The sequence below is a fragment of the Mobula birostris genome, chromosome X, assembly GCF_030028105.1.
Source record: "Mobula birostris isolate sMobBir1 chromosome X, sMobBir1.hap1, whole genome shotgun sequence".
Lineage (NCBI taxonomy): Eukaryota > Metazoa > Chordata > Chondrichthyes > Myliobatiformes > Myliobatidae > Mobula > Mobula birostris.
This window is the reverse complement of record NC_092402.1, coordinates 14,937,194-14,946,419: the sequence shown is the minus strand read 5'-3', so window position 1 is coordinate 14,946,419 and position 9,226 is coordinate 14,937,194.

Here is a 9,226-nt window from a genome sequence, read left to right as displayed (position 1 = left end):
AAAGGTAAAGGGAAAGGAAAGGTGCAAAAGGAAAGATCTGATGAAATGCCATCCTGGGCTGAAGATATCGTTCGGACACTGAATTCAATTAAGGATCAGAATGGATCAATTAAAGACCAACTGGAAAAGAATAGTAATGAAATGAAGTCATTTCTGGGAAAACTTAAAGACCTGGAAACTCAAGTTATTTCACATGAAGAGGAGTTGAAGATAACTAAGCAAAAGTTGTCTGAAGCTACAACTTGTTTGGAAATATATCAAAATAAGATTATGGACCTGGAAACTAGGTCTCGACGAAGGAATATAAGAATTGTTGGGCTGTAGGAAGGTGCTGAAGATGGAGATCTAACAGCTTACTTTGGTAAGCTTTTCCACACTTTATTTCCTACCATTCTATCAAAGCCGCCTGCTATAGAAAGGGCACACAGGGTGTTTATCTTGAAATTGAAGGATTCTAGTAAACCAAGATCTGTTCTGGTTTGCTTTCATCACTTTAAAACTAAAGATCAAATAACGCGACAGGCAAGAAAACAGAGAGTTTTTAGATTTATGGAATCTGAGCTCCGCTTCTACGAAGATTATCCAAGAGAGATAATGAACAAAGATCAAAATTTGCCCTGGTAATGAAACAAGCATATGTTAAAAAACCTTTTTCCGTCTCTGAGGTACCCGACAAGAGTTAAAATTTTCCCTGTTAATTCTCCTCCTCATACTTTTTTTGATCCAAAAGCTGCACTGGATTTTGTTCAGGCTTTGCCTGCCGCTGTCACCGACGCCACTGTTGAATGATCCATCTGAAAGGCTGTTTGGCTATTTGTATATTATTCGCATTTTGGAAAGAAGATTTATGAAGGTCACTTGTATATTTCATCGGGAGACTAATTAAAGAAGACGGAGAGTTGTTCTTTATTGCATATTGTTGGTTTTCCTTTGGAAAGATTTATGGTTTAAGTATCTCTGTTGAAATGATCTCTGGACATTCTACGACTGAGGGAAGAAGATAAGGCGATTTGTTCCTTTAATTTAATACTTGGTTTGTTTCTTTTTTTTTAATCAGTTAATTGGTAGTTTTTTCCTACTAATAGGGCTTTATATATATTTTTTTCTGTTTTATTATAGCATTTTATAATTGAATTTAAAGCTTTTTTAGGGAATTAATATTAAACTTAAACATGGTGCTGGTTTTTAAGAGATAACATTATTTTGGTTCTTGTTTATCAGTCGATGGAATGTAAATACCTTTTTTTGCTGAGACTTTATTGTCTTTCTCACAAGGTCACTCTACTTTTTTACTAACTGAGGGGAGGGAAAGAAAACAGAGAGAGCAGTCAGCAGCTTTGAGTTCTATTGTAGATTGCTTGCCTCTTTCAGGTTTCTGGGTGTGGGTGGGTGGGTTTAGAGTTAGTTTTTTCCCGTTGGGTGGTTCCGGAGCATGCGTGTTTTTTATTTGGTTGTATTCTTCATCACTGCCATCTTTGATCATCCTGTATTGGTACGTGCTCTGTGCATGTATAAATTAGAATAAAATTATAGTATGGTGTTCAAACAGATTAATATAATAAGTTGGAATGTATGTGGTTGGAATCATCCTATTAAATGAAAGAAGACTTTTAAAATTATTAACCGATTCCAACCTGATATAATTTTTGCTCAAGAGACACATATCAGGGCGGGAGATCAAAATAGATTTTTTAGATGGTGGAATGGTTTGCAATTCCACTCTACTTCTCAGAGTAAAACGAAAGGCGTGTCTATCTTCATTAAACCTAATATATTTATTCAAGAGGATATTGAATCAGATTCTAATGGTAGATTTTTAATTGTTAAAGGAACAATCTATAACAGAAAAGTTGTTTTGGTTAATTTGTATGGTCCTAACTTAGATGATCCTTCTTTTTTTAAAAAGGTATTTGCTTTACTGCCTGACTTAAATGAATATATGCTCATAATGGGTGGGGATTTTAATTGCTGTTTAAATCCTATGATTGATAAGAGCTCAACCAATCAGCAGCTTCCAAATCGATCCGCGTCATTTATTAATTCATTTTTGATTGAGTTTGGGTAGATTGATTTGTGGAGGTATCTTCATCCTGATAATAGAGAATGTTCTTTCTTCTCAAATGTTTATAAAAAATATTCGAGGATCGATTATATTATAATCAATCCCCGCTTCTTGCCTAGTGTTAAAACTTGCGAATATGACGCTATTGCTATATCTGATCATGCGCCTCTGGGTTTGTCTTTTGAATTTGATGATGTCACTCTTGCCCGCCCACCTTGGCGCATGTCTCAGATATTATTGCAAAACTCTGACTTTGTCAGTTTCATTGAAACCCAGATAAAAGAATTTTTTTCTTTTTAATGATATAGGGGGTATGTCTAAATTAGTTATATGGGATACATTTAAAGCATTTTTACGTGGTCAGATTATTTCTTATTCAGCTAAACTTAAAAAACAAACTAAAGCAGAATTAGATAGAATTTCAAAACAAATTAAAGATTTAGATAATATTTATGTAATTTCCCCCAATACTGATTTATTTAAACAAAGGGTGGAACTTCAATCACAATATAACCTGTTATTAACTCACCCCATCGAAGGATATTTGCTTGAGTTAAAGAGCCAATTTTATATGTTTGGAGATAAAAATAATAAACTGCTCACATCTCAATTAAAAATGGCTGCAGCCAAAAGGCAAATTATGAAAATTCGTAGGAAAGATGGTACCTTAGCTCAGGAGTATGAGGAAATTAATAAGTTTTTTCAAGATTTTTATGCTGAGCTATATAAATCTCAATGTCCGTTAGATTCCTCTGAAATGAATGCTTTTTTATGAAAGATTGTTTTTCCTAAAACCTCGGCTGAGGATCAAAAGATTCTTGATGCTCAAATTACTGAAGCCGAAATTCATAGAGCTATTTTTTCAATGCAATCTGGTAAGTCCCCAGGACTTGATGGCTATCCTGTAGAGCTTTATAAAAAATTTGGAAAGTTGCTCTCTCCGTATATGTTGGAAAAGGTTAAGGATTCTTTTGTGAAAGGTGACTTACCCTCTACTTTTTATGGCTTCTATTTCTTTAATCCTTAAAAAAGATAAAGATCCTACTGACTGTGCTTCATATAGACCTATTTCATTACTGAATGTCGACGCTAAGATTTTGTCAAAGATAATGACCAATCGGTTGGAGAATATTTTGGGTAAAATTATTTGTAAAGATCAAACAGGCTTTATAAAGGGTTGCTATTCTTTTTCAAATGTTCAGAGACTATTTAACATTATATATTCATCCTCTTCTAAAACTCCACAATGTGTTGTATCTTTGGATGCTGAAAAAGTGTTCGACTGAGTCAAATGGAAATATTTATTCAATGTTTTAGAGAAATTTGGCTTTGGTGTTAATTTTAATAATTGGATTAAAATGATATATAAAGCCCCTATTGCTACTGTTGTTACTAACAATCGTAGGTCTCCTTTTTTTCAGCTTTCACGGGGGACAAGGCAAGGCTATCCATTAAGTCCTTTGTTGGTTAATTTAATATTAGAACCCCTTGCTATTGCTCTTCGTGAGGCTAAAAATATCCATGGGATATTTGTGAATGAGACCATGCATAAGGTCTCTCTTTATGCTGATGAGTTGTTGGTTTATATATCTAACCCTGACGAATCCATTCCTGCCTTGCTAAAATTATTTAGTGAATTTGGAGGTTTTTCAGGATATAAAATAAATTTTAGTAAAAGTGAATTGTTTCCTTTAAATGATTCTGTCTCTATATATGATAATACTCCTTTTAAAGTTTCAGACTCTTTTAGATATTTAGGTATTATAATTACTAAAAAATATAAGGATCTTTATAAAGCTAATTTTGTTCCCTTAGTAGACTCTATGAAGTATTTATTTAGTAGATGGAGTCCACTTACATTTTCACTTGTTGGTCGTATTCATATAGTTAAAATGTGATTCTACCGAAATTTTTATATTTCTTTCAGAATATTCCTGTTTTTTTGACTAGGAAGTTTTTTGATCGGATTGATTCTATTATTTTATCTTTTATTTGGAACAATAAAAGACCAAGAATTAGTAAATGTCATTTACAAAAATTGAAAAAGGATGGAGGTCTTGCTTTGCCTAATTTTAGAATGTATTATTGGGCTGTTAATGTGTGATACATGTCTTTTTGGTTATACTTGGTTGATAAGAGTGATCGGCCAATTTGGGTAGACCTGGAACTGAAAGTTGTAAAACAGTTTTATTTAACCTCGTTATTGGGAGCTCTTTTACCTATGCAATTAGGTAAAGTTGTTAATTTAAACCTATATCCTGTGATTAAGTATTCTTTACAAATTTGGCTCCAGTTCTGCAATTTTTTTAATCTTAAAAAATTTAAACTTTGTAGTTTAATTTACCAAAATTACTTTTTTAAGCCTTCTTTGAGTGATCCAATTTTTTTACTTTGGAAAAATAAAGGTATTAATTCTTTTTTGGATTTATTTGAAGAAGATAGATTGATGTTTTTTGAACAATTAATTGATAAATATCCTCTTTCATACTCACATTTTCTGCAATACCTTCAAGTTAGATATTTTATACAAAAATATTTAAGTAATTTTCCTTACATATTGGAGGCTGACCTGTTAGATACTATTATGAGTATGACTCCTTTGATTAAGAGTTCTATTGGAAGAACTTATAATTTATTATTACAATCGGATAAGCATCCTTTATCTAAGATTAAACAGGATTGGGAAAAGGAACTTAATTTGACTTTTATGACGGAGGATTGGATGCGGATATTGAAGTTGGTTAACTCTTCTTCAATTTGTGCTAGCCATTCATTGATTCAATTTAAAATTGTACATCATTATCATTTGACAAAGGAGAGACTTTCTAAAATCTTTCCTAATGTTGATAGTCATTGTGATAGATGTAAAACTGAGACAGCTACATATATGTTTTGGTCTTGTTCTATATTGGAACAGTTCTGGAAGTTGGTTTTCTCAACAATTTCTAAAGCACTTAAAATTAATTTACAACCTAATAAATTAACTGTGCTCTTTGGAATAGTTCCTCAAAATATTCATGGTATTTCTGTGTCTGACCAACATGTTATTGCATTTGTTACATTGATAGCTAGGAGGGCCATTTTGTTGAAGTGGAAGGATACATCAGCTCCCACTTTGTCACAATGGTTCTCTCAAGCGATGCTATGTCTTAGTTTGGAGAAAATTAGAAGTTGAACCTTTGAACCTTTATTTGATTTTGAGAAAAGATGAGGCTCATTTGCTCGTTATTATCATTTGAGTTAATTGATATAATTTTTCCACGATCTAATTGTAAATTTTCTTAGTATATTTTCTTTTCTTGCTGGCAATTTGATGTTTATTTTTAGAAGCTTTTTGTATGACGCATGACTCCTGGGTTGTACACCTAATGGGTTCTTTTTTTCTCTCACTTTTCTGCTTAGTAGGTTTTTTTTGTTATCACAATTTTTTTTTCAATCTTTAAGATAATGTTTTGATAATGCATTGTAAGTGTTGTTACTTCGATGTACTCGTTATTTTTCCTGTATATAACAATAAAAAGATTTGAAAAGAAAAGAACAAAGAAAAATACATCAAAATAACCAAGACAACATATCCATATGTAGAATAAGAGTTAAACTATCAACCAAACTAAACAGTATATCAATAATAATAAAAAAACAAAATGTTAAAGCTATTTTTTTTGGAAGAAAGAAAGGAGGAAAAAAGAACCCCTACTAACTAAAACAAAAAAAAACCCTAATAACTAAATAAAAGGGGAAAAAATCCCATTTGGAGCACCAACCCGGAGCTATGCGCCATACAAGCTTCCATTAAAAAAAAGACATCAAACCGCCAACCAAATCCATATAACCAAGCATCAGAAGAGGACCATCTTATTTACATAGAAACATAGAAAATAGGTGCAGGAGTAGGCCATTCGGCCCTTCGAGCCTGCACTGCCATTTATTATGATCATGGCTGATCATCCAACTCAGAACGTTGCACCAGCCTTCCCTCCATACCCCCTGATCCCCGTAGCCACAAGGGCCATATCTAACTCCCTCTTAAATATAGCCAATAAACTGGCCTCAACTGTTTCCTGTGGCAGAGAATTCCACAGATTCACCACTCTCTGTGTGAAGAAGTTTTTCCTAATCTCGGTCCTAAAAGGCTTCCCCCTTATCCTCAAACTGTGACCCCTCGTTCTGGACTTCCCCAACATCGGGAACAATCTTCCTGCATCTAGCCTGTCCAATCCCTTTAGGATTTTATACGTTTCAATCAGATCCCCCCTCAATCTTCTAAATTCCAACGAGTACAAGCCTAGTTCATCCAGTCTTTCTTCATATGAAAGTCCTGCCATCCCAGGAATCAATCTGGTGAACCTTCTTTGTACTCCCTCTATGGCAAGGATGTCTCTCCTCAGATTAGGGGACCAAAACTGCACACAATACTCCAGGTGTGGTCTCACCAAGGCCTTGTACAACTGCAGTAGTACCTCCCTGCTCCTGTACTCGAATCCTCTCGCTATAAATGCCAGCATACCATTCGCCTTTTTCACCGCCTGCTGTAACTGCATGCCCACTTTCAATGACTGGTGTATAATGACACCCAGGTCTCGTTGCACCTCCCCTTCTCCTAATCGGCCACCATTCAGATAATAATCTGTTTTCCTATTTTTGCCACCAAAGTGGATAACTTCACATTTATCCACATTAAATTGCATCTGCCATGAATTTGCCCACTCACCCAACCTATCCAAGTCACCCTGCATCCTCTTAGCATCCTCCTCACAGCTAACACTGCCGCCCAGCTTCGTGTCATCCGCAAACTTGGAGATGCTGCATTTAATTCCCTCATCCAAGTCATTAATATATATTGGAAACAACTGGGGTCCCAGCACTGAGCCTTGCGGTACCCCACTAGTCACTGCCTGCCATTCTGAAAAGGTCCCGTTTATTCCCACTCTTTGCTTCCTGTCTGCTAACCAATTCTCTATCCACATCAATACCTTACCCCCAATACCGCGTGCTTTAAGTTTGCACACTAATCTCCTGTGTGGGACCTTGTCAAAAACCTTTTGAAAATCCAAATATACCACATCTACTGGTTCTCCCCTATCCACTCTACTAGTTACATCCTCAAAAAATTCTATGAGATTCGTCAGACATGATTTTCCTTTCACAAATCCATGCTGACTTTGTCTGATGATTTCACCGCTTTCCAAATGTGCTGTTATCACATCTTTGATAACTGACTCCAGCAGTTTCCCCACCACCGACGTTAGGCTAACCAGTCTATAATTCCCCGGTTTCTCTCTCCCTCCTTTTTTAAAAAGTGGGGTTACATTAGCCACCCTCCAATCCTCAGGAACTAGTCCAGAATCTAACGAGTTTTGAAAAATTATCACTAATGCATCCACTAACTCAAATCAAATGATAATAACGGGCAAAAGAACCCCACCTTTTCTCAAAGTCAAATCTAGGATCAAAAGTTCGACTTCTAATTTTTTCCAAACTAAGACATAACATCACCTGAGAGAACCATTGTATCAAAGTGGGAGCAGAAGCATCTTTCCATTTCAATAAAATAGCCCTTCTAGCCAATAATGTGACAAATGCAATTACGTGTTGGTCTGATATAGAAGTACCGTGAATATATTGAGGAATTATACCAAACAAAACTGTCAATTTATTAGGTTGTAAATTGATTTTTAAAGCTTTAGAAATTATAGAAAAATAGATTTCCAAAACTGAATGAGTTTGTTGAGGGTAGCAGACACCAACAGAATCAACAAACTCATTCGTAAGGCCAGTGATGTTGTGGGGAGGGAACTGAACTCTCTGACGGTGGTGTCTGAAAAGAGGATGCTGTCCAAGTTGCATGTCATCTTGGCCAATGTCTCCCATCCACTACATGATGTACTGGGTGGGCACAGGAGTACATTCAGCCAGAGACTCATACCACCGAAATGCAACACAGAGCGTCATAGGAAGTCATTCCTGCCTGTGGCCATCAAACTTTACAACTCCTCCCTTGGAGGGTCAGACACCCTGAGCCAATAGGCTGGTCCTGGACTTACTTCCTGGCATAATTTACATATTACTATTTAACTATTTATGGTTTTATTACTATTTAATTATTTATGGTGCAACTGTAACGAAAACTAATTTCCCCTGGGATCAGTAAAGTATGACTATGACTATAACTGTTTCAATACAGAACAAGACCAAAACATATGTGTCAATGTAGCTATCTCAGTTTTACACCTATCACACTGACTATTAACATTAGGAAATATTTTAGACAATCTCTCCTTTGTCAAATAATAACGATGTACAATTTTAAATTGAATTAGAGAATGACTGGCACAAATGGAAGAAGAGTTGACCAACTTCAAAATTCGCAACCAATCCTCTGTTATCAAGGTCATGTTAAGCTCTCTTTCCCAATCTTGCTTAATCTTAAGTAAAGGATAGTTATCCTGTTGTAATAGTAAATTATAAATTTTCCCAATGAAACCTTTCACTAAAGGGTTCATTTTTAAAATAATGTCCAACAGGTCAGAATCATGAATATATGGAAAATTACTTAGATATTCTTGTAAGAAATGTCTGACCTGAAGATATTGCAAAAAAATGTGAATATGAGAGAGAATATTTAGTTACTAATTTCTCAAAAGACATCAATTGACCTTCTTGAAACAAGTCCATAAAGGAAAAAATTCCTTTATTCCTCCAAAGAGAAAAGGTAGGATCACTAAGTGAAGGTTTAAATAAATAGTTTCGATAAATTAAACTAAAAAGGTTAAATTCTTTAAGATTAAAAAACTTACAAAACTGGTACCAGATTCATAATGACTGCTTAATCATAGGATGTATATTTAGAATAGAAATTTTGGCTAATTGCACAGGTAAAGGAGCTCCTAATAACGAAGTTAAATAAAATTGTTTCACAGTTTTCAATTCCAGATCAACCCATGGTGGTCGTTCATTTTTATCGGTCCAATATAACCAAGAACACGCATAGCGTATATTAACCACCCAATAATACATTCTTAAATTAGGCAAAGTAAGACCTCCATCCTTTTTTAATTTTTGTAAATGACATTTTCCAATTCTTGGTCTTTTATTATTCCAAACAAAAGATGAAATAATAGAGTCAACCTGATCAAGAAACTTCCTAGTTAGAAAAATAAGAAT